A 25,143-nucleotide genomic window follows, 5' to 3' on the forward strand; every position below is an offset into this window, starting at 1 on the left:
TACTCTTACTCATGCGTTTCCTCTCTGCTCCGAGGAAACCGCACCAAATTCCTCGTGCATTACAAGAGCTTTCGGGAGCCCTTGGTTGCCGCTCGGCCTCGTCTAGACTGCCGCGACTGTTGTTTGGCAGCACGGCCGAGCTGCGGTGTGGGGTCAGACTCACTTAGCATGACTGCGGAGAATGCAGTGGTTGTCTCATTAAATATATGTTTCCTGTGTTAACATGAAAAGCTCATGCTCTTTGTTGTTCCTTGCCTCAGATGAAAGACAGCCTCTACAGGCTGTACCCTTTCTGAGTGTGACACTGTCAGCATGGTTAATGCTGTGGATTAATAATTTGTAGGGTGTTGCAATGAGATTTGGGCGGTGATGAAAGAAGAATCAAGGTCCTGTTAGAATACTCCAATACAAATGGCTATTAGATCTGCACTTAAAACTGCACTTAAGCCCAGTGGTGGAATGTAACTAAGTACATTTACTCTCTGAGATACTTGTACTTATTGCTTTCTTTGTATGCCCATTTATATTTATATACTAGTTCATTTAAAAATAAAAATGTTTCATACAAAACATATGAGCTTATAAAATATGATAAATGATAAAACTATCCAACAGTATACACATGCTGTTGGACATTTGTAATGCAAAGATGACAATATAAGCAACGCAACGGTGTCAAGCTTTTGATGATCGTGATTGTAATTGTGTGACATTTCACACATAATTTGAAAGATTGACAAATCATTTAATAAAATTAAAAAATCTGGATGATTAATATAATTTGATGCAGCCTTACATAAAACAGTTAAAAATGTACTCAGTAAAGTGGTGCTGATACACAATACAGTATATAACAGTCACAGGGGGCTTTTAAGTACATTTTTCTGATTCTACTTTGGTTTCAGTAACTTTTTTTGCGACTGCTTGCTCATGGTCGGCTGTTTACACTGACACAGATTAACATTAGCATATATAAATTGGCGCTCAAGTCTATTTGGAGCCATGCTTTTGCCCACCTGATGAATTGTAAGTACAATATTGTCTCTCCTTTTGCCTCATTTTAGTCAACACCATCTCCTGAGGGAAATATGTATTACTTTAGCTGCTAGCATAAACGCTTCACTACGTTCGCGAGCTGCTTGCTAACTGTCGGTTCACTAGTAGGCCACATGTACTCAGAACTTTTATTTTGTTGATATGTTTCTTATTTTCTAATAAACTATCAACTTTAAAGTAAAAAATGACAATTAGTTGCTAATAAATTAATGCTGGCATTGGAAATAGTTAAACTGGCCATTTTCTTGATGAAATGACAAGCTAACTTGCAAGCTAAAAACTCAAAGGAAGTTTGTCATGACAAGGATGCATTTTTCACAATGTGGCAAACCAGAAGTCGTCTTTATTGATGGCTGCTTACGACTTACTATTGATAATATATAATGTATTAACCATGCATACATAAAGCCATTAGATAGAATTTACATGAAGCATGTCTTATTTATGTGGTACATAGGAAGTTAATACTATAGCATGTTGACGTGGTTTGCCCTATGTGCCATATTTTAAACATGATCATGTGACATTATGTAAACTACACATTTGAAAAGTGATAAAACTGTAACCTTGACTTGAGTAAAAACTACAATATTTCCCTCTGGAATGTAGTGGATTAAAATGATCAAGTAGCTTTGTCAAGTAAAGTACATTTAAAACTGTACTTTACTTCAGTATACTTGACTTGCTGTACTGAGTTACTTTTCTGCTTTGGATCTGTGAGAAGAGGAGCAGAGAAAGTGTTTGGCCGTAGCGGAGGGAATTTCATCTCCTGTCATCTCCCCGTTGATTAGTATTGATTGGTCGGGCTGAATTGGCCTCTTGAATGGAAGTTGGATCAAATAATCCCTCATTCTTGTTTCCCAAATCCACTGAGGGCTGGAGAACGATTGCATCAGTGGCTTTCCGAGCGTGCGGGAGCAAGCTGAAACATTTCCTGCGGGGGTCCGAAAAAGACGGATTTTCTAGCCTCCGTGTTTTACCTCTTAATGAGACTAGGGGAAAGTTGACCTACCGAGTAATTGTGACAAACATAGCCGAGGGGGTGCTGAGTGTTGCCCTGCCCCCTTTTCACTGTGGTGGTTTGAGAAAAAAAACTCACTGCACCTGCGGTTTGTATAGACATGAATCTTTTCCCATACAAAACGAAGAATTCACTGCAGCTTGGAAGGATCCCCCTGCGGTGCACGGATGACACGGTCTGCTGTGTTGCCACCGCCGCTGCCGGTTGGCTTTCGATGGGGGCAGCTTGAGTGTAATGATGAAATGGAAAAGTTCCAGCGCAGTGAACACTTGCACGCAGAAGGTAATAGGAGATTGCCACCAAAGAACTGCTTCCAATTCTGCTCCACAGATAGACAGACGACAAAGTTTGATTATGTTTGCTGTTAACCAAACGCCTGCTGTAGTCGAGCGAAATGGGATCCTGTTCAGACAGAGTGCGAGATGGGAAGGCGAGAAAGCGGCAGCTTGGGCTGTTTTATTATAAAAATCACATCAACATTATTATTTCAGTCTGATTCAATCTCAAGTTTTCACCGTTGAGGTGTTTTCAAAACACAGGGACATGCACAGGAGCCAGCACAAATGGGATCTGGCATCCTATTCCTAATTTATGAGACCTGAGTGTTGTCTATTAAATGATTGACAGGTTACGGATTGCCTGGGATCTCCACATTAGTGTAGCGTTGTTGATCTCTTTGAGAGCAGGTGTTTGAGGCTCATGTCAGACTCGTTTAATTAAGGAAAGACTGCAGATTGGTGGTTCTTTAGCCACTTCAAGCCTGATTTGACACTGGAGGATTGGAGTGTGTTCAATGGAAAGCAGATGAATGATTGATAAGAGAAGCAAAGCTGCTTCAAATCCTACTCCAAGGACATTAATAATACAGCACACGTTGAGCGCCTCAGATTTCATCACCTCCTTTATTTAGCACGACCAATTTTTATTATTTTGTTACCTTGCAGTAATATGTTATTCTGTTTATTTGTATTATTTGATTTTGATGTAATGTTATTTTATTATTATTTCTATTTTATTGGCAAGAAATCCAGTGAATGTTTGCTTTTCTCCACTAACTCAAAAAAATATTTTGAAAATGGATGTTTTCATTTTCATGTAGGTTTTATGTGTTGCACCAGGGAAGGGAGCTCAATGGGTCCCAGGTAATTTGAGTTTAAGACCCATAAATTACATCATCAGAGGAGCGCTTCCATCCACCTGTTTTCATGCACATTTCAACTTCCATCCACTCGCAGATATGAGAATAGTTGGGTTTAGTTTATGCTCAATTGCTCTGCAGTGACGGGCTTCATTTCGCTCCACGAGGTTGTGCTCACGGTGGTGCTCAAAGTTTGACTGTTCACTTTTGAGTTATGAGTGCCAGAGGTGCCAAAACACATAAAAGATGTTGGAAGAGGAAAAAGGAAGGCGAGGTTATGTTTTTGGCAGTGTTGTTGCTCTGTGAAGCTCCCTCTCCTCTGTCTGCAGTGTAGATCCTGCTGCTCCGTGTGTGTCTGTCAGGCTCCATGTCATCCTGCCATTGTTTAGGCCAGAAATCAGCACAGACTTCTATTGTTCCACACACAAATCTGCAGCTACAGGCTGTTCAGCCCAGTATCTCTGCACTCTGTCATGTTTGTAAAACAGAGTGTCATCTCAGCTATGATAAGAGGTCGTCAAGGGTTCTGCTACCTCTACTGTCTCTTTGTGGTTTGGTAGTTACAACAGCACTGAATCCTTCAAAGCCTTCTTAGTTAACATTTATTCGGGCTTCAAGTGCCATTGTGGCAAAAAAAAAAAAAAAGTCGAGCATCGCTGCAGAGTTGCTGCATAATTGTCTCGTCGTTTCTCCAGAAATTCTAACCGGCTCTTGACAGTAAAGGAAGACTTGCCTCAGAGTGGATCAAAGTAATCCCTCCCTCCCCCTGTCTGAACAAGGCAATGTGTTGACATGGTCCCGGTCACTAGCTCGGTCATTTGTGGAGGAGAGTGACTGAGGATTGCTCGGCTCATGGGAAAGCATTCTGGCTGAAAAGACGACCTGACATGTGTTTTCCAAACTACGTTTGTGTGGCTTCATGTTAAGTGGAAGCAAGGACCTTTGAGTGTTCAGCAGGTTTTGTTGTTGTACACCGGTGTACAACAAGGCCGCCTCTTATGTGCGCTGGTTTTTATGCGTTTCTTTCATGTGGTTGTATTTTTCTTTTTGAGGTACCTAACTTAACACCTTCACTTTGCCGCCCCCTCTCTTCAGCCCAGCCAGGCAATGTGTCGCATTCAATGGCAACGCAGCACGGCTCCTTGACAGGGAACAGCAAGTAACCTTTAGTTCACAAGGAAACATTGTTTTTCTCAGGAAGACATTCACTCTTATGCCACATGCACTTCTTGGCCCTGACGGTATCCCCTCTTACACCAAAGTCCTGAAGCGCCGTCGCATTGAGCAGGATTGTGTTGGCACTAAATCCTGCAGAGCTGTGCTTGTTGCTACTCATGCTACAGGAAGAAAAGTGCAGTGTAATAGATACTCTCCTGAAGTGAAAGGCTGATAATTTTCTCCAAACAGCAAATAATGTTAGGTGACTGACAGTTGGAGCACTGCCAAGGCTTGAATGGGCATATAACTTTCCCAGTTAAATCATCAGGACAGAAGACGAGAAAACATCTGGTTCTCTGACAAAAAGTCAAAAGTTCAAGCCTGTGTTCCTAAAAAAAAACTCAGGGATGATCCTAGAACAGTTGTAATGTTGGTAACGCAAATGCATAAGGAAACAGTTTGTTTACACGCAGATACAAAGCAACAGTAGCATTCATTTAATTTATAGCAATCTACCAATGTAAGTCACATTTTCTCTTTCCTTTTAGCTCTTTTATGGTCTCCACAAACTCCTGAGGGCAATATGAGGCTAACTAGCTGCTAAATGCTCCACTATGTTCACAAGATAATCAACGGCTTTGTGATCCTCTTGGCGCTGGACAGGTAGCACACTGTCTGTTTAGCCAAGCTTTTTTTGTTGAATACCAAAACAACAGGAAGGTTAACCAAAATAACTGCGCTAAAAGAAGCTAAAGCACTCTGTATAACTGGAGGGAACAGGGTGAAAGTTCTGGACCAGGTTTAACACAACAAGTGACCCTCTTCATATTATATGGAGCATAGTCATTGCTAATACACAACTATTGATTTGAGGATGCATCCTGTTTCAGTTGTGGTTAGTATAGAAAATGATAAAACAAAAAGTCCATAACGGCACGTAATTAATTGCCATTACATACTGTGTGCTGAGTGTTGGTATGAAGTCTGGCTTATGTGTTTATTTTGGGTCTTTACATCCTCGTAATTCAAGATAACTGCTACGAACAGCTTGAATGTGATCACCATTTGATTGAATTCTTAATTTGTCTTTGATTGATGCCGAGTGCGTAACAACATATGGCTCTGCTGTCTGTAATGACCTGCCGGGTTCTGATGTTTTGCTCCAATAAGCCGCCAGACATTTTTCAGCCAGCGTTGCCTTTGCCTTGACACATGAAGCGACCGCAGATGAGAATCACCTGTCTGTGGTGAGCCCCGAGAAGCAAAGCCCATCTCCTCTAAAGGCAGGCTGTCACCGCGGCTATTAAGACTAATAGTGGCGGCCTGTGATAAGCACAGTTAGCTGAATTCATGACCCAAGCGGCTGCAGCGGCGAGATCATTTCCACTTGTGTGTTTTTCTGCTGATGCGTTTAATTTTTTTTCCTGTCCGGTGCTGTGACACACAAGAGGGAAACCAGAGAGGGCCAGAAACGGAAAGAGGAAATAGAAAGGGAGTGATTGAGCCTTGGGTGAAATATTGATCCAGGGTGGAAGCGCGGCAACAACAGAGGTACATTATATTCTCTCGTAGGATACAGATAAAGTCCTTTCTCTGGTGTCGATTCCATAAGACTTAAATCCATCCCATTTTTTGTTACTGATAGTGTCTTGTCTGAGGCCTGATAGCCCTGTTCAAGGTAAAGTACATGAACGATGTCCTGGTTGGATGATTCACAGACCTTGCTGTGAACACGTTTCACCGGAGCTGCTGATGAAATAGTTCCCATTGAACCCTTTTAACCAAATATTTCAGGGAGCCGAGAAGCAGGAACAAAACCCTTTCACGCCTTTCTGCTAGCGTCTCAATAACCATGACGATGAGGAAATATAGTCCCGATTAAATATGGCTTTGCTTGAGAGCCATTTCCTCACATGACAAAACAATGCACAACTGTGATGTTTAAGTAGATGCTGTAATGGAGATGGGGAGAGAGACATTAAAAAGGCCAGACTTCCTGTCTCAAAGTAGCAACGATCTGCTGGAGCTTTTTATTCCTGCTTTAGCACACACTTAAGCTGTTTTATTTCATTCGCTCATCCCCCTCTCCAAAAACGTTCCTGAGTTCCTAGAAAGGTTTATGTGGTGGGGGAGAAAAAAAGCTTTTTCTTTTTCTCCTCAGTAATTTGGGTGAACTGGCCCCTTTTAAGGCAACATGATTGACTGTATGAGGTGTTTTGAAGCTTTGATTCTACCACATTTACTCAACCTCCTAGTGAAAAGAAACACAAATACAAATACCCGGCTCTCTCCTCTCTCTGCCACCACATGGCCGCCGGTATTAGCCGATTTCCTGGAGATCACTGGAGGATGCTTTGGGCGCACTTGTGCTCCTCTTTCTCCCTCTCGGTCTCTCTGCGTGGAGTGGCCCGCTTAATGCATTGTAATGGTTGACCATTATTTACGCGGGGGATAAACAAAGAGAAGCGAGGAATTGATGGAGTAATCCACTCTCGTAGTCATTAGGCATTGAGATGGAGGAGCTGGTGGGAGCAGCCTCCTCCTTATGCCTCTCGAGTCGAGCAGCTAATGGAAATGGGACTCATTAAGACACCTTATACTCCGACGCACCCAAGATCATGAGCAATTGCTAATTGATTGTCGTTAGCGCTCTCGCAATGAGACGCTCTGCCTGTTTTCTCATTTGTTATGAACGGCTTTGTTTTCTTCCCCCGTCTCCTTCACTTCATTATTGATGTTGCTGTTTTTCTTTCTCTTCCTCTTCTCTCCCTTTCGCCTCGAGAGTCCTCTGCAACGGAGTCATCTGAACGCTGGTATACCTGGTTAGCTGCAGCAATCCCAATCCCGAGGAATACCTCATGGACAGCTCTGTGTACATTCTGAAGTGTTTCCTATAATAAGAAGGTAGCAATGTTTAAAAAAATAAATAGCCTCGGCCCCGCTAATGATTGTATGTGCACGATGCACGCATGCCATAGGCTATAGTGTGAAAGGGCGGATGGAGGAAATGTGCTTGATGCCAGCATAGACATGGTTGAATAGCAGGGAGAGGCAGCTCTTTATGTGATGCTTTGCTTATTGGCTCTGGAAATTCCTTCCTCTTTCTTCTGGAAGCAGCGGATTGTGCTCATCTCAGCCTTTTAATCATTTTCCCCCCCTCCCAATAGTAATCTGATCTCTTTCCCCTCCCTGGATTCCTCTGTGTATATGTCCGCTCTCCACCTTTCTTCTCTCTCATTGCTTTTTCTTTTTCCTTATTATGAGAAGGAGGAGGAAAAGATAAGGGAGGGAAATGAAAGAAAGGGGCTGAAAATGCAAATACAAGGCCATGGCTCTTTCTTGTGACAGATCAGGCCTCATTACACCCACCTCTCTTTTGCAATTGGCTCAGGACGTTCTCCCCTCTATTTCTCTGTCTTGCTTGTCTCCATTACATTAGGAAGTCTCTCACCTCCCGTAAACCCTTGGGGGCGGACACACACAGACACACACACACACACACACAGACACACACACAGCCAGGTGACCAAAGAGGAATCTCTGGCTGCAGGGGCACACGATTTGCTTTGCAGAGTTGTTGGGGGGGGGGGGGGGGCATAATTTTTATGTCTGTGGTCAGACGGTGCAGCATTTCTTTGCTTTAGCGCTCTGCCAGCAGCCTACACCTCTATCTCTATCTGCCTCGTGGGAGTTGCTACCAACCTTCTTGCTCTGATAGGGAAAAGCTGGAAACAAAGGAATAAAAACACAGGCTCATGGGCTGCTCTCGCTTTTGAAACAAGATATACTGTAGAGCGAGCGAGAGGGGGAGGAGGAGCATGAAAATTGGAGCCATCAATTCATGTAAATCTCATCAGCATCGCTCCTTTGAAATGGGAAACGTAGGCATTCAACGATATGTTTTGTTTCATACAACTTGGGTCTGGTTTGGCCACCCTTGCTTTCAGGAGCGATAATGAGTTAGCTTGCTGTCTCTTCAATACCTCTTCATTGAATGTAATCGCAACCCTGTTTACAGTCTCACTTCCTGGTTCAACTTCGACGTGCCATGCTTTCTGTAGTTGAGCACGAGCAGCTTTCCTGGGGAAATAATAATTATTGCCACTCACTTTCAGTTTTAGTGCTTTCTATACTCTGGTTTAACTGGTGGCTCGTTGACAAATTGTCTGACTGCTCATTTCCTGTCCTGTTGGACTTTGTTGTTGCAAATGATTTTGTTGAGTACCGTGTTAGACGCGGTTTCCAAAACTACTAAAAGAAAACTGGGTAACAGTAACACTTTCTAAGATTCCATGCATGTCTACAGTTTATTTGAAACATTCTGTGTTATAATCGGCCTTTAGAGCTGCTATTTATGAATGCTTGTAGCTATAGTAATACACTATAGCTACAAGCATTCATGAATATTTATAATGCTTTCTAACAATAATCAATAAAGCAAATAATGACCACTTAGAGTAATGTATGTCATTATAATGCATTATAACGTATCACAAACATGGCAATTATGATACACTATGATCCCATAAAAAAAGTATAATAAATAAAAGTCAGTGAGTGACCAACCATTAAAAGGTATTATGATACTCAATGTTATAAGGCATTATGAAATGCTTTATAGACATGTGCTCCAAAGAAAGTGTTTGCAAAAACTCAAGTTGTAATTAACCTTTTTAAATTAACCTTTTGAAATTATTCACGATTGAAAGCCTTTTTGGGATCAATTCATTTAATTGTTTCACTTGTTTAGGTAATCCACAACACAAACAACTGATGCTGGAGGGCAAACGCATTGGGAAGTTGTGCACAGCAGGAAGTAAATTACCTGCATTTGCATGAATAAGACAAATAATTGGTGGTTGCTGTGATGCTGATCCGGTGGCACACAACTTGTATACGGCGGCGCTGTTTTGCACTGAGGTGTTTTTGCCTGTGTGTGCTGTATATGTTATGTGTGTGTGTGTGTGTGTGCGAGGCTCCACATAATTACAGCAGCGGTGGTTAACAAGGCGCCGGCATTTGTGTTAATCAGTAGAAAGTGAAGACTGAAAGCTAACTGAGCCGGTGTCTCATGCCCTCTAAATGTATTACGCTAAAAACCATTATCTTTAAACCTGTAGTCATCACGGCAGCGCTGCAAACCTGATGCTCGTGGCTTTGCCTTATAACCGCTTCTGTGGGAAATGTTCAATCCCTCCTCTGCTAACCTCAATGTGGGTGTCAGTACTGTAGCGTGTACAGCATATGCAGGCATTTTAACCTCACGGATCCTAGTCAACATCCGTTTGGTGATTCACAAGACATCTACCAGGCAAACATGTTATTTGATAGTGAATGTTTTTAGAGGTCTAGGTTACATACAACTACTATTGTAACAGTATTCCAATGCTGATATTTGGCTACAACCTGCTTTACATTGAAATTAACTGTCAAATACATTTGTAGAAATAGTCATCAACACCTTCATGTCTAGTTAGTAGTAGTAGTAGTCGCAGCCCTTATACGAAACATGCCATTTGAAAGATTGAGTTATCAACCTTCAACCTCAATACCGGTAAAAATCCCCAATTAAAATGTCCCATGACAACTGTAGGCGTCACGTTATAGACGTATGTAAACGCACTGGCTATGGGGAAATGATTACCATCGTGTCTCTACACAATCCTGCTTTGCTTTTATCTTGAAAACCTTCTTCTTTGCAGAAAATCATTACAAACGACGAGGTTGTCATTCCTACGATTGCTGTTGCTCCTTTGACTTCAAGTGTCTTTGTCGGGTGTCTTTTTGAAAGGCAGGGATGCGTATCTTGGTTGATCTTGCATGTCTTGAGCATATCAACAACAGGAAGCCGCCTCAAGGATGCGTTGTGATTTCTGTGCCAATGCAACACCAAGTGGAAGTAGAGCACTCTTGAGGGAGTTGAATGGGAGGTCAAATGTTTCAGATCTGGTATTTACGTATAACGCATTGGTGTGATTAAAATTGTTCCTTTTCACACTATTTAAAAAATGCGTATCATATCAAAAGTGATATGGTAAAAGCTGCAACAGTTTTTGCAAAAACTAGAGGTAATTAGCAGTCTTTGAGGAAGTATCACCCTATCATTAATTTCACTCGGCAAACAGCATATTCAACTCTACTAATGCTATGTAGCGCTGCATGTTTATGTGTCTGAGCTGTTTTATTCACCTCAGCTCATTGTTTCCCTTTTTTCATTGAGGCCGGAAAAAAAACCCTCTTTAATCCCTTCCCTGTTCTATTTGTTCGCATGAAGTTAAAATGCAAATGAGCTATATAATGGCTCCAAAGAACTGGCTCGCTGGACGGACGGCCTGTGGTTCTCGAGAGCTTTTCCCAGCGCGTTGAGAGCAGAGCCAGGTGAGAGTTACTCCCCAGGTGTCCCTCTCCTGCCAGTGTCCTCGCTTAGCGGGTGGGGTCTAACTCCCACCGACCTTCTGACTCACAGGGGTTCACGGGCGCTTTGCACAGCTTTTGCATGGAGGCACTGTTCTCCGTGCAGCCAGTAAAAGCCTGGTGCTAACTGGGAAGGAATGAGTTTGTCCAGCACAAGCGAAGGCAGGGATTTTGACTCCATGAGGACCCAATTAAACCTGGGAGGGCCTCTCTGAAGGAATAATAACAATGATAAATGCACCTCTGTGGTCGGCTTAAAAGAGGCTGGGAGACATGTTTTATTGTGCTGGCCTGTCTTGACACAATTTACTCCGAGCTTCTGTTATTATTTTTTCTGGATGAAGCCTGGTGTCATCTTCTAAACATTCTGATGACTTTGCTTTATGCAACATCAAACCCTCTCTGCATGTGCTTTGAATTGGCTTTTGGGGGTATGTGACTCCCTGCCAAAAGTACAAATAATGTGTGCGTGTGTGTTTATCTGTGTGTGTGTGTTTGTTTATCTGTGTGTGTTGGAATTGCATGCATGATTAGAACAGGTGTGTGTGTGTGTGTGAACATGGTTTTTTAGTGTGTGTGTCAGTTAATTTAAAGAAAAAAACATATCAATTGCACGGGTCGTTAGTCAACTGTTAAAGTTGTTTATTGAGCAAGATTAAGGGTTCCAGCTACTAAAATGTAAATATCTCAAAACAAGCAACTTGAATATGTTAATTTGAGCTCTTGGAACTTGTAAGATGTTTTTTTTTTTATTTTAATAAAAAAAACGGGTTACTAATTAATAATATAATATAATAATTGGAATATTGCCATTAATCAGAATACACCTATGTATGGATATGTTTTTAAATCATCTAATGGTTATGGTTTTAAAACTCTTTATTTGGGGTTTACTTTCTTAGAGAAGATATGCAGTCACTTAAGACCCGAAGGGCATTTTTTTCTCTGTCAGGTGGTAATTCAGAGAAACATTCCTATTAGATAATTAGATAACAGCCGTCTGTATTTTAGATTTGCACTTTGCCAGCAGTTTGTCAATTACTGCTTGTGGTTTCATACTGCCAGTCAGTCTTTGTCTGGGCTCGAGCCTCCTCCTCACCGCGCTGCAGAGCCGTGTTATTGTACTTAAACAAATCAATTCTGTTGCAGTTGAGCTTTTTTTCCTCCATCCCCCGTCATTATGAACTGTTTGCAGTGCAGAGCACATTGATTTTTCACAGCCCTAGAAAAGCTGTTGATGAATAGCACAGAGGTATCTGGGGAGAATCTGGCTTTAAAAAGGAGGCACCCAGCGTTTCTCCTCCTCCTCCTCCTCCTCCCCCCTCTCGACCCATTGAGCCCCCAGCGCTCCTTCACTTTCTCTTTTCAGAGAACGGCACTTCCAACAGGGGAGAAATGCTGCCTGAAAAATCTTCCAATGATATTTTTTTGGGTTTTTAAAGGATTAAATAATGGGTTTGCCCTTCTCCTTCTGAATGTGAAAATGCACCTTGTGAGTAGACAGTTTTTATATTTGGAGCATTAGCCTTGTCCTGTCAACCAGATCATGAGCTCAAGAGAAGCTCTGGTTGGGTATAGAAACGGCTAGCATGCTGCGTGTCACTAAGCAGACGCTTTGTGAAAACGATACACTAACAGGATACTGCTATAGACTTTAAGGTAGGGGGATGAAAGAGGGTGGGTGGGTGCCCCATGCAAACACCCTCCACACTCATATTCAAAGAGCTAGAGCAAAAACACCCTTAAGACATTTTTATTCATTTTTCCCTTCTCTCATCCTAGGGAGCTGCTTGAAATGTCATAGTTCATTTGAGGAGTGAACTTTTTCTTTGACTCGAAAATGAATGTGATGCTCTTTGAACAAAGGAGCGCATTTAAGGAAAAGTGGGGTGCAGGACGGGAACAAAGAAAAGAAAAGAAAAGCAATAGTTTGTTTTTACCCTTTCACCTGCTGAGAACCCTGCCACCTTAAAAGATGACTACCCTTCAGTACTACCTTAAAGTAAAGCAGGGTCAAGGACTGTAATTTAGCATCCGTTCTTTGCATTTAAGGTCTTGTGGAACTTCCTAAATAAAGTTAAGCCACTCAGATGGTTTGAGTTTCTACACAAAGACGTCGGCAACTAATTTGAGAATTGGAATTATTGCAAATGAAAAGATTCAAAGTGTTCTGTGTTTGCTTATTCTCTCAGATGCCAGCAGAGGAACGTATGATTCATGGAAAGATAACACATGATAGAATCCAGCATGGGCTTATTATGCTCATAATTACAACTGTTCACAAGGATTAATTCCCTTCGGAAAATATGTCTGCACACTTACTTGCTTGGGTGAAAATAGATAAGACAATATTATAAACTGCGTGGCCCCTAAATACAAACTAAATCTTTGTTTTCTGGGTTATCATATTAAGTCCTTAAGTGGCTTATTTGTAATGGTTTCTCACACATTGGTTCTCACCTTTTGAACCTCACCAATAACTAATGTGGTCATTTTGAGGGCTCTGAATGTCACTGGGTATTTCCAACTCCGGCTAAGTGCAAAGCTATAGTGAAGGTCTCTTTTAATAGGCTTATCTGTCAATCAGGAGTGAATTGTGAACGTGCCATGGCAATGAGCTTACTCTGTGGTGGATGTTTATGATGCCATACTGATCATGGGTTGCTCTTTTGATTCGTCCTTCATGGCCACGAGAGCGTGAAGGAGCTTATCCGTGCAGGGAAGAAGTCTATCACGTTAAGCAAGGCGCAGATGGGAAGCCACTCCGAGCCCAAAGGAATCCTGCGAGGAGCGAAATCATCGAGTGGGCTTGATTTTCAGAGGGAAAAAGAGAAGAAAAAAATGCAAATGTAGTAATTCGGTGTTTGGAGATTGGTGGATAATGTAGCGTTGATTGATGCATTTTCTTCCCCCCCACTCTGATTTCTCTCAGGGGCAGAAGACGTGAGGCGCTGAAGTGTTTCTCCTCCTGGTGTGTGAATGGGCGGGAGGGGGCCTTCGTGGTGAAGAATCAAGGATTGAAGTCAAAGACAGGTGAGTCTTTTTTGTTTCTTCTTCTCCTTCTTCTTCAGTGGTGGTGGGATCTGCAGAGCCCAGCAGGTGTCCGGGATACACATAAGAAACGTATGCTCTGAAATGAGTGTTAATGTTAGGGGCAGGCCAGCAGTTGCGTTCAGGCAATGAGGTGCTTGCAGGGAATTCATAGCCTTTATGCTGGTATGATGAGGTGGTCTCGTTCATTTAGTGTGTGCTCTACTCTCTTGTTAATAAAGTTGCGATACTTGACTTGGCAGCTGTCAGTTGTGTGCGATACCGGCTACACTGGTACGTTACGTTCGCAGCTCAAGGTGGATTTGCATCCCGGGGTTCAAATTGAGGGAACTTTGATGAGCAAATGTGTCCTGTTGACCAACAGCAGCTCATGACAGTGACTTTTCTAGGACCATGAAGCTGCATCATAGTTTGACGCGCTGGACTTCCTGGTGTGACGGAAAGTAACGCCACGGGGTCCTGACCAAGCATGTGACGAGTTGGGACGAGAACATGTTGGTTGCACCGTCCACTTTCATTTAAACCTTCCGCTCTCTCTTTTTTAAAAGAAGGATGTTTTTCAAATTCCTTATACTTGTCGGCTCTGTAAGAACCTTCTTAATTACCCGGGAGTCGCTTGGCCTGGAATTAAACAAAGCTTGTTAGTGGAAACTGATATCCGCCTCCCCTGTCACGACCGTTGATTTAAAGACTACAACTCTGTTTGCGCGGACATGCTCTGTCGTCTGCTGTGCTTGAGTGTCTTTGGTAAACATCTGATGGCAGCAGTTTGTGTGTGGTCAGCGTCGGCTCACCTTGCAAAAGCATGTTGATTTCATTAGGAGCTCCTGGGGGGCTGTGAGTAACAAAGTACTGAGATGTTGCGTGTGTTTATGTTCTTTGCCGACATCCGAGTCCATATGCAGTCTGACGAATGTGTGTACACACACACACACACACACACACACACACACATACACATACATATATAAGAAGGTCATGGCAATCCTCTTCACCAGCATGCCACCAGTTCATCCTTACGCAATATGTGGCTCAGTGTATGTTCTACTAAAAGGGAGAATTATGTGGTGGAAAGGGAATGTAATTGGTTCATCCACTGTATTATAAAATACAGCTATTGCTTCATGGATTAGGAATTGGGACATCCAGCGTACACACACACATGGACACACACACACACACAGTCACACACTGAATAGATAAGAGTGGTTAATCTTGATTAGAGCAGTGTGAATGCTGAGAAACATGGTGGCCTGACAAACATCTGCCCACCACACAGCTGAGTGGGATAAACCAAAGTGATTATTGTGGAAATGTCAGGCGAGGTAGACAGTGAGAGCGAGTGCAACGAGGGTGGATACGACACGAACAGGGGCATGACGTGAGTGCTCGGTTCACTCCCTCTCACTCTCAGTGACAGATCTCCCCCTCTCACTGTCGATGTCACGTTGCCTTTGTGGAGGGAAAATCTAGCTGGGTTTGATGGAGAGGCTGCAGTGAAAGGAAATAGCAGCAGTCTCAACTGTAGACGTGAGATCGCTGAGGTTGATAGCCAAATATGATCTTGAGAAAGGAAGCGATTATTATTCTTTATTGAATTGTTTTTGTTATTTTTGCACTATTTGTTTAGGCTTTGAAAGTACCATATGACGTCTTCAAGTTGCTTGTTTTGTCTGCTCGGCAATCCGAAACCAAAATATATTCTCTTTACGATGATATAAATCAAAAAGAAACACCAAATGTTCACATTTGAGAAGCTGGAACCTTATTTTTGGCTTGATAAATGGCGATAAACGATTCCGAAAACTGTTGACGAGGTATTTTCTGTAGATCGACCGATCGATTTATCGACGCTCTCAGCGCTAACCAGTTTTGGAACCCAGTTTTATTTCAGTTAGTTGACGTCTCAAGGTTGCCAGGTTTGTCTTTGTCTCCCTTCTGCGCCAGTTTAAGCCCTAATGAATAATTGCTTTCCGCTGTGAAATGTGAGGGGTGCAGACATTCTGTTAACCTCGCTAAAAGAAAGAAGAAGAAAAAAATGTGGAGGAGGAAGAAGAAGAAAAAAAATCCCCTTCCTGTCAGTGGTCTTTCTTTCTCTCTGTTCTGCGAGATCTGGAACTGATAAGCGCGAGGCCTCTGGTAACCGAACAGGAAGGATAGAGGGCCTGGCCTCGGAGCACACATGTCCACGTCCCCTGCACGGGCAAACAAAGAGAGCAGAGCCCGCCACTTAACTTCAAGTTTCAAAACAGTCAAGCCTATTAGAATGATTGTTATCACTTGTTGGAGTGAACTCTTGTTCTGAGGAGATTTCTGTTGAATATAATAACAGAGAGGCCGGCATTTTGACAAAATAGACCTCAGCTAAATGAACGCTTTTGCAGCGGCTTCACAGCTCGGCGCAATCACAACTCTCTTGTTCCGCTGACCAGTGTTGAGTCAAGTGGAAGTACTTTATTAAACAAGCACATGGCAGAGCGGTGAGAGTTTAACATTCAACCCGAGCACCCAGAGGTCTGAATGACAAGCTGTTATGCTGATAAACGGGATGCGGCTGTGCTGGATGTCTCCTAAAGGAGGTGCTTTAAGTTTTACACTCAGAAGGTGACATTTTTTGGGATATGTTTTTGAAAAGATCAGTTTTGTGAACTCCAAGGTAAAAAAAAGACATAACAGACAGGACAACATTTGTCAAAATGTACTGCATGAAAACAGAAATAACGGGCAGACTTTCTGTTCCTTCAAGGTTATATAAACAATAGATTCCCCAAAGATAGTCGAAGATCAAAGTGACTGGAAAGGAGAAAGATCTGAAATCGTTGTTATGATCATTTTGTAGGGTGTGACTACCATGATTTTTAAAGGGGGGAAAAAAGTATGCAAACCATCTATCTATGTTTATTTTGCTATTAAAATCACAGAAGCCAGAGGTTATATGTAAACAAGGCTCTTTTGTTAAGAATGTCTAACAGTAATTTATGTAATTTGGCACTTGCCAAGTCGTTTTGGCATTCTATTGCTAACGTGGTGTCAGTTAGCGTACATTTCTGGTGCATTTTATTCCCGTAGATATTCTGTAAGTGTCCTAAAACATGCTGGGAAATGTAGTCATCTCACAGCTTGTGTAAAAGTACAAGTACTTTATCACAGTAGATGCCCTGTAGAATGAGGCTGTCTTATGAGGGTGTCTTAACAGTGAACAATTATCCATGGCTGGTGCAGACTATAAAGTCATCATCGACGTGTAGCAGATGAATGGAGGAATGATTTTACTGTGCAAGACTGGCTGAGTAGCCGGGCTTGACAAGATAGCACTCAACCTAAGTTGCCTTCTTGCAACCTTTTGTGAGATCCGTCTATTATTTTCTCTGTCTGGGTTTTCCTCAGTACTTCACGCTCATGCGGGATCCCACGCTGATACCACCTCTTCACAATACCTTTAGCTGGAAAGCAAGTTTGGGAATCCAAGGCATATCTTTTCCAGAGCTGAGACTGTGGCGTACATGTTCCTGCACTGGTATTCTTACCATGAGAGGCTGCGAGATAACATGCCAGGGTGACAGCTGAATTATTAGCCCATTAGTCACAGGAGAGAAAAAGAGGTGGATGAACATGGCATCCGTCAAGAAAGCGCCTCTTTTTTTGTTGCTTTTTTGGGGAGATAGCCTCTCCTAACAGCCGCCCAGGAATCTTGTAAGTCTCTCCCACGGATGTAGGAGCTGGAGGGCCGGGGTCAGGGGGCAGAGCTGGAGCTATCCCGGTGCTCTGCTGCTGCTGATGACCCCGGCCGGAACAGAGCAGCATAACACAGAGGCAGAACTCAGTGTACTGGACTAAAAATAGTGTCATGCGTCTTCGTATCAGCTAGTGGGGCAACGCAACATAGAACTCACGGGTCGGATCACAGGTCGGATCACAGATCGAATCAGCACAAAAGAAAAAAAGGGAACGAATATAAATACTTATTTTGTTTGTTACTATCCCCAAAAACATTTCAAGTCAGCGTAAAACAACAACAATTCTAAATGTATTCTTTTTACTTTTGTTATTGTCATTTTTTATGTTTTTCCCCCTGATTAAAAACACACACTTCAAATAATAAGGGAATTTATTAATTTAAAACAAATCTTGTCATGACTATTTTTAATGAAGAGCTGTTTAGATCTTGTGTAAACGGGTCATATTTCATCTCTAGTATCTCTAATTATGTTGTTGTGAAAACATCTCCTTCAAACAACAGATTCTCACCAACACTACATTTTACGAGATAACATGCGAACACATCATGATACGTTATAATTTACCTTCTCCCAATGGTCATTTTCACTGAACAGAACCTACTGCTGCCATCGTCCTATCGCTTTAAACCTTCTTATATACAGTCTATGATTTAAACACGGATTGGTTGTTTACAATGCAACATTATCAGAGATTGGCAACTACCTAGAAAAGCATAAATGCAGTCCTGATCGCATATTTTACTGCATATTGAAGGATAACAATTGTCAGATTGTTTTTTATTTCACACCGCTGTGGTCAACGTTAAACTGTGTAATTAATCCGTTTACATGCACGCCAAACCGTTAGGAGGATCTGTACGGATCACGGATCGACTATGGTCAGTATCAGCTATCTGCCTGGCTCCACTCAAACAAAGACACTGCAAAAAAAAGAAGTAGTATTGAACAAATTGTGTGGCGCATGCTTCCTTTGATGCAAAATTAAAGCTGATATCCTTTGACATGCCTTCCACGGATAACTTTGTGTTTTTCCTGTTCTTGATGAATAGCCTGACTATATCACGCTTCATGAGCCAACATATTAATTAATGGCATGGTGTAAATTGCTTAAAAAAAAAACTTGGCATTTAGAATCTGCTTTTGAGTGGTCTACCTCAATACCACTTCTTGAATATGACCACATTAACAAGCTTTTTTTTTTTTTTCCCTAATGCCAGACCATATTATTGCATTTCTCTCTGTCACTGAAAGCTGTTAGTGTGGTCTCATTAGGCCTGGTACATTCTTGTTGAATGAAACCAAGACCCAACAAGCTTGACTTGACTCCACACAGCTTCTGCTAAATGTTCCATTTGTAATATGTCTGCGCAGAGCTAATGAAATGAGGATACTGGCAGCGCTGCAGGCCCCTGAATTAACCCATCAGCTGGTCTGAGTTTGAACATTTATTTACAGCAAGAGGACAAAATAAAAGTCCAGATCCTAGCAGTTGCTGTCATTTAAGTTAATCAGGTTTTTGTACGGCCATTTTATGTTTCTTTTATTTTTCTATTCAATCCGTATATAAGGTAGTCAAAGCACCTCTAATCAGTATTTTTTTAATAAATAGTGTATGAAATGACACTGAAAACAATGTGACAAGATGATATCAGATTGGTATTGAGCTTTTCATCCAACTCTTGGGAGGAAATCAGATAAGTGACATAACCCTTTAAAGTTAGCTCCAGCTCGAACAGCTACAAATACTTCCGAACTCAAACATTGACTTGGAATTGATATAATTACATTTACCTCATTAAAAGGATCTGAAACCCCAGTTTAAGAAAAACGGATGCTTTAATGTCTACAGATATGGTATGCAACAATTTGTGACCTTTTAAAAAAATGTGAAATTAATTTGGAAGGTTTTGATATGAAACATGGGGGGATATTTCCAATTAATCTCTTCGAGCATTCAAGTGGCATTTATGAGTATCATACAATGAAGTCGGATCTTTTTTGAAAGCTCAGGAATTCGCGGCAGACTGATAGTCATCAATTTGAGACTTGTTTGGTAATTTTTGGGATCAAAGGCGATGATGAGGATGACGATACTGATGAGGATGACGACACTGATGCTAATCCCAGTGAAGGGGATGATTAAGTCATCAAGGCAAAACAGCTGTTTTATGTACCCCCCCCGCCCCCCCACACTAATAGCTGATGATGACGGTAGCAGAGTGTAAGTGAGTGCAATTGACAGCGGAGTTCGAGCTTCCTCTGGGAGGAGGGAGAATCTGAGCGGAGGGAAGCAGGCAGCAGGGTGGCCATGAAACATTCATGCACCTGGAGACTCTTTGCGTAAGGAGAGCAAGCTGAGCCAATAATGAAGTAAAGAGCAGAGGACTTTTAATGGCTCTGTTTGTCCTTTTCATGAGATTAGCCTTGGTCTGGCTTCTTATATACATTGCATTCACTGCCTAATTGCGTACAGTGATTCAGTGATGACTCGCAGACAAACAAAAAGGTACCGCTGGCTGCGGTGCCTCGTAGAAAATATTATGCACGTTTGGAGTAATCTAATTGTGGTTAGCTACGAGATAATTGGTACCACAGGTGTGCGGCTGGTTATAGCTCTCAGCTGGACGGCAGAAGGTGAGTTATTCCCGGCCCAGACCGATGACACGACAACCAAGCACCAAATGTGGGCATCCCCAGTTGTGCCGGGGGGAACAGTTGTCTCTCCTAAACTCATCCTGCGAGCTTGCGTAGGGACAGAAAAGGCGAGAGAGGAGCAGAGGAATGGCGAGATGAAGAGCAGAAGAAGGGAGAAGCAATATTTAGACAGCTGCACGTGTATCACTGTCAGAGGAAGGTGGGGGGGGGAGTGGAGGGATATTTCGGTGTCCTCGGCTAGGCCTCAGACAAACTCCCGCTGCAGTATTGATGTCACTGCACCCTCCTGCCAGCAGACTGTAAATCACAAGTTCGCAGTCATCTATAGATTTACAAACATCTGCTACCTCTGTTCCTATATCACGGCAGTATATTATCCAAACGGGATAAAACGTGTTCAAACATGTTTCACAGTTATTCCATGAGAGAATCCTCTCTGAGAGCTCACTGTCTGTGGCTCTGCTCCCAGTACAGTACCGGCGGTTGTGCGAGACCGCTGGTCACATGTCCGCGGTACTGTGCTAGACTGGCCCGGGGCCTTGAGGTGGTGGAGGGCAGCTGACTGCTCCGATTCACTGGGGAGTGGACTCGTGCGTCGGGAGCCTCACAATGGACTGACTCATACGGAGCTTGTTCAGTGTCCATCTCTCAGACGTTTTACTGGAACTTTCTGTTTGACTCCTTTGTTGCGTCTCTGTTTTGATGGAGACAGTGGTCCTTTAGTCATGACTGTGTATTTTACTGCATTGTTCCCTTTATGGTCATTCCAACGGGAACGGTCAGTTTCCCTCCCCTACCACTGTTTTCCTGTGGAGAATGTGGACTTCTATAGTGGGTCATTAGCGGCTTCTTTCCTCCCCCGACATGCACCCACAGTTCCCCCCTTCAACCTGTAGGATTCACTAATGATCCCTCACTTGCTTCCCAGCAAACAAAAGCCATGATTAGAGGCTTCAAACCAGTCCAGTATCTTCATATTTGTAAGCCAATGCTGTAAGGCAATGGTTCCCAAAGTGCAGTGGCACCCTGGGTCCCTCAAGGGTTGGCTACGATTTTATAAAGTACGTGAAATGTCACATTATTGTTGTGCCGATGCATTAGTCTTGTTGAAATGAATGAGGAGGCTTTGGTTAGCAATTTCAATATTTATAAGAAATAATGATAATGATGGAACTGGATGCTCTTTCAGTGCTTTATCTTTTATGCTTCCCTTTTGATTTTTTTTTTAAAGTGTTTTCTGTTTATCCACATGTTCTCCGCTGAGTAACCAGTTGTCTTTGTGCCTTTCAATAAGCCCTTTTTGCTTAGCGACAGCATTCAGAGACACGGCATTAAATCTCTACCTGCATCCACTCCCGCTCCCCTATCACATAATAACATGTGCAACATCCGCACAGCAGCCACTAATTGCTGCTGGATATTAGAGCGAGGTCTCCTAAGATACTGACCTTGCTTTAGCCAATCACAACAGAGCGTGTTACCGGGTTGAGCTGTGATCAGAAGAGTCCCCGCAGCACGAACAGAAGGAATTAATTATTCAGACTGGCTGCTCGCACGTTTTTTTTGCTGGACACCACATTTAATGACATCTATAATGGCGTCTTTGTGAGAGATTAATAGGGATGTGAGACTATCAAAGCAGAAAATGCACAAAAGTCCAGCCAGACGGCTCTCTGCGTGCGTGCCAGGTACAAACACAAAGAGAACGATGGGTGCGAGCATTCTATGGCAGCATCCAGTTTTTGTCTTCTTCCCGGTCTCAAATTCATCACCTCGGATCCTCGTCTCTCATTCTGTGCAATCTGGAACATTTTGTCTCAAACTGACGTGCTTGAACCTATGGTAATGAGATTTGCTTAAATATTTATTGTACGAGGAAATGAAGAGGTAAAAGATTAGAGCCTTTCCTCACAATATTTACATCTCTGCCACCACTGTTTAGCTTCTACAGCTCTGGGGAAAGGCTGAGTTTTATAATGATCAGTAGTCGGGTTTCCACGGACCTTATACGAGACCGGAGAACACGTTGATGGATCGAAAAGGGTTTTCGTGTTAGTAAAGAAATGGGGGAACGGTGCCGTATTTTGCCTTGGTGTCATCTTGATCCTGACGGTCTTTGTCTAATGATAAACCACAGCAAATAAACGGTTCTCTCATTGAGGAGAAGTGCGAGTTTCAGGCACATTATTTGTCTTAATCTGAAAATGAGTACATGGCCAACGAGTTGAAAGAGTCAAAGCGTGAAACTGGAAATTTGATTTGAGATGGAAGAAGCTGGCAGATGCAATTTCAGTTTCGAGTCGAGTAAATCTCCAAAAGTTATTATCAAGCTTCACGTGTATTTGTGTTGCACTGAAATGTTTTGTTTTTTTTCAAGGGTAGATATGTTTCCCTTCTAGTTTTTGGAATAATAACATACAGCCGGTATCTAAATTGATGCGGTGCTATATACCGAGGTGTAAAACAAGAAAGTAGGTTCGTAAAGAAAAACTGTCGAGCACTGCAGCGCTCACGGCTTTCATGTGTATTTGCTGTAAATAGTGCTTAGCAACAGCAAGGTTACTGACTCCGGTTGCATCTGCATTATGCTAATGTGATGAGCACAGGAAGCCAACGGAGGCTAGTTGCGCTGGATCGCTGCGGGGACACAAACGCAAGAGTCATCATGCAAATTAGCAGGATGGCTGATCGCTCAAAAAAGTTTAATGAGAGATTAGCAGTCGAGCCGGACCACACCTCCACCGGCGAAGTTCTGCTCTGGTATTTCTCTCAAATGTTGTTATCGCGACATGCAAACAATCTGGCCTGAAGTCACATGGTCCTGAAGCGCGGGAGACACAGCGTGTCTGTCTTGGCATTTCCTGAGGCCGCGTAAACATACATACACACTCTCGCCCTTTCTTTCTCTCTCTATCTCACACACACACACACACACACACACACACACACACACACACACACAGATTGATTATTTATTAAACATGTTGCCGTTGTAAGTGGAATAAATGTGTGAATCTGCTTCCAACTCCTGATTTAGAATAGAGAAGAAAAACAGAAGGAAGTGAGACTTTATTTTGTACTTCTCCTTTTTTCTTCTTCTCATCCAGAAACATATTTATAATACATGAATACAATACTGTAAAAAAAAGTTCAAACTACAACCACAGAATCCACTGCTTATGCATTTAGCAAACTGAAAAGCACATTTTAAGTGATTACGCCACCATCACCATGAGCCATTAATGGATGTTGTTTGTGCACGAGTATGATTATTGCGCTGGACTTGGCCAGAGGATGGCCATGCATTAAATCATTATTCGATTTAACCAATTCAAATGTGTGCATCTAATTGATTTGGAGTGTTAAAGTGCAGGGTCAATGAATACTCTAATCAAAACCTTAGAGGCTGCTGCTAAATGGTAAAGAATGATTTAATGTGTCTCTGGCTTTTTTTCTTAAGCTCACAGCTTTGTGGATTCTTCTCCGTCTTTTAGCTCCGTGCCGTAGTCTACAGAGGGAGTTAATATCAAAACTGTAAACACAAATGTTTGAATCTAAAGCTGTCAAGTTGGAATACAATTAAATAAACTAAAATCAGGGGCCGTAAACCCACATTTCAAGCTCCAGATGCATTCAGAGCTGTCAGTATCTCTTGCCACCAATCTACTTTTTTTCCCATTTAGTTGCCATCTAACACATTTCATGGTGCTGATACAGAATCTAAAAATTCAATAGCTGAGCATGTATACTGGGATTATAATTTGGAGTCTCTGTGGGGGATGTAGGTCAACTGAAAGGCTCTACTTCCTCAAATATTGTAATCCCCATTTGTTCTGCTTTTTCACCAGAAACACAGCTTTGAGGTCTTTGTCAGACTACAATGCTCTGGGCAGGCCAGTGGCTCTTAATGCTGTTGTCTTGTTTCCAGATGATTTCTCTTCACATCTTTGCTTATTATTTACAACTAAATATATGTTTTAAATGTTTTGCTTTACGCTATCTCCCCCCATTCCTAGCAATTTGGAGCTAACTCTGGAAAACAAAGCCTTTTTTTCCCCCCTTTGCTTTCAACTTGAACCTTTTGCTCCTTGAGTCGTCCACTCTGCTCCGCAGCAGTGTGCAAGAACCAAAACAGGTTGGACTGGGCAACAGGGTCAGCAGGATATACCCATTTAACCTCGCTGGAGACCTGCACAGCTCAGAGAAAGGAAGTCATTCATTTAGTCTGGAGTGTTTACGTTTTGCTGAATAGTTGTCTGCCTTTTCACTCACAGAAAACCATCATCACTTTCCCCAGACAGTTCCACTAATTCGCACTCAGCCAAACCAATTTTGTGCCTGTTTCTCTGCGCTGAAGGAATAGTTTTGTGAAACCATGCATGAACATGAAACATGTATTCTGTATATATATATCAGTTCAGGATAATGTTTTTTTTTGGTGTGATTCTGTGACAAAGCCTGATGTACCTTTTTATGGAGAAAAAGGGTCTAGGATTAGTCTCCTCGCTGGCATGTTCATATTCTGCACCTGTGTTATCTAAACCCGATAACAAGTATGGCGCAAGACAAGGCTGTCCATTGTAGAAAGGGCCTTTTCTCCACAAAAGTCATTATGCTGAATCAATGCTCCCCCAGAGAAGCAGCAGGCCAAACGCCACACAGAGAGATGGAGGAGTGCGTCAAAAATATGTAACAGCCTTAGGCTTCCTTTTGATGGTTCAGCAGGCCAAGGTAAACCACATACCTGCAATTATGTGGATGTTTTCAGCTCGCAGAATTCATCTAATAACTGTCATGCCTTTTGGAAAAGTGAGAAGAAAGATATGAAATTGTTTTTAAAGGGTTGGTTCCCTCGCTGAAACATATGTACTTACTCACCTCTAGTCACCTTGCAGGTCTTTAAAATATCT

At 42.4% G+C, this 25,143-nt stretch overlaps 1 protein-coding gene across 1 annotated transcript in view; it reads left to right on the plus strand.

Moving 5' to 3' along the window:
- Positions 1 to 13,724: 13,724 nt before the first annotated feature.
- Positions 13,725 to 25,143, plus strand: part of LOC306733259 (zinc finger MIZ domain-containing protein 1-like) — a gene marked incomplete at its 3' end in the record, with an annotated part of 71,541 nt that continues 60,122 nt past the window's right edge. The window contains exon 1 of the mRNA XM_079214471.1: positions 13,725 to 13,820. The remainder of the gene's footprint in view (positions 13,821 to 25,143) is intronic.

Source organism: Taurulus bubalis, assembly GCF_910589615.1.
Source record: "Taurulus bubalis genome assembly, chromosome: 2".
Taxonomy (NCBI): Eukaryota; Metazoa; Chordata; class Actinopteri; order Perciformes; family Cottidae; genus Taurulus; species Taurulus bubalis.